Here is a 1,851-nt window from a genome sequence, read left to right as displayed (position 1 = left end):
GAGCAGGGCACTTTGGGATACTTAAGAAATGTTCTACTTCTCAGACCACTGGTCTTTTCCTCAGTTTAGTTTTCTCCTCAGTATTTATTACTATATAAATGCTATATATTTATATATTTAATAATTTTTATCGTCTATCTCCACTTATTAGATGGTTAAAGTCCGTGAGGGCAAGGATCTATTTTTTTTTTTCATTGCTCTTTCCCTCATGGCTGTGAGATTACTTATTATGTAATAGATTCTGAATAAACATTTGTTAAGTGAATTAACAGATATTTGTTGACTAAAATGACAAATAAATGAATTGATTGTAAAAAAGAAAGTCATTGTGAGGGAAAGAGGGTAATAAGTAGAGCCACACTGCTACCTTCAAGGAAAAGAACTGATATAATCACAGAAAGAAAGTATCAGAACAGCCTTTTGGTGAGAACCACCATCTTCCAGTAATTTGCCAAAGGGAAGGAGGAAAGGCTCCCGCTATATGTACTCTAAGCCCTTTAGAAAACATGGAGTTGTTCCTTTGGCCACATATATGCAAATCTACAGGAAAGGTGATATTGTACACATCAAGAGAATGGGTGCTGTTCAAAAAGGAATGCCACACAAATGTTACCATAGGAAAACTGGAAGTTTACAATGTTACCCAGCATCCAGTTGGCATGGTTGTAAACAAACAGGTTAAGGGCAAGAGATTTGCCAAGAGAATTAATGTATATATTGAGCATATTGAGCACTCTAACAGCTGAGATCACTTCCTGAATCATGTGAAGAAAAATGATCAAAAAAAGAAGGAAGCCAAAGACAAAGGTACCTGGGATCAGCTGAAGTGCCAGCCTGCTCTACTTAGACAAGCACACTTTGTGAGAATGAATGGAAAAGGAACCTGAGCTGCTGGAGCCCATTCACTATGAATTCATGGTGTCATAGTTTTAAAAATAATAAAATAATAAAATGAAACTAAACTAAACTAAACTAAACTAAATAAAATAATATAAAATAATAAAATAATAAAATGAAAATAATAGGTGTCCCTTTCCCCAAAGAAATATTTTTTTAAAAAAACAACCATCCTAATTCATTGGGTGATGTCTTTATTATTCCAATTTAGTGTGTTTTCTTGCTGAAAGTTGTGAGGTTGTTACTGTGTTCATTACTGTGCAACAAAGTATAGTCCATTGGTTAGGAAATGGCATCTGTTGAATTACAGTTAATCTCAGAGAAATTTGATAACTGCTAATTGTGTCATAAATAGCTGTATTTTAAGGATGTGGAACTTGCATTTGAAGCTTGTTACTTAAAAACAGTTTGTGTAAATTCCCTGTTCTTTTTGAGTTACATTTGCTTCCAACTTTCATGGAACACGACTCAGAAAGTAACAGTGTTTGTGAACATTTGGAACTAGACTATCTTTTTTTATTTCAACCAGGGGTAGATTTTTTTGGATAGCAGTTTACAGGATGCATGGCATCCTAAGCACTTTACATAATTTACTAAAAAACTTTGGAGTAAGTAGTGCTTTACCCATAATTACATAAAGGAAGCTGACTCACAGTTAACTTACTCAAGGATACAGGTGTGCAGAGATTCAAGCCCAGGTATGGTGGCTCCATAATCAGGTCTCAATCCCTAGTGTTATATTGTCTCATATGGGTGGGAACATTTTAAAGCTACTTTGTATAGTTCGAGCACTTGTCGGATGTTTGGTTGCTTCCTGGATATTTTTACTTGGATGTGGCACACATCTTAAATGCAACATAGTCTAATGGGAGTTGATCACATCCCACCCTAGCCACCTTCAGTTTTCTGTGATAGCTGTAGCTATAACATCTGTTTATTTGAAATAAAAACCTG

At 35.0% G+C, this 1,851-nt stretch overlaps 1 pseudogene; it reads left to right on the top strand.

The window, feature by feature from the left end:
- Positions 1-460: 460 nt before the first annotated feature.
- LOC107506783 lies at positions 461-927 on the top strand (annotated as a pseudogene).
- Positions 928-1,851: the final 924 nt, after the last annotated feature.

The sequence above is a fragment of the Rousettus aegyptiacus genome, unplaced genomic scaffold, assembly GCF_014176215.1.
Source record: "Rousettus aegyptiacus isolate mRouAeg1 unplaced genomic scaffold, mRouAeg1.p scaffold_m13_p_9, whole genome shotgun sequence".
NCBI classification, from domain to species: domain Eukaryota; kingdom Metazoa; phylum Chordata; class Mammalia; order Chiroptera; family Pteropodidae; genus Rousettus; species Rousettus aegyptiacus.
This window is presented reverse-complemented; position numbering and strand designations above follow the sequence as displayed.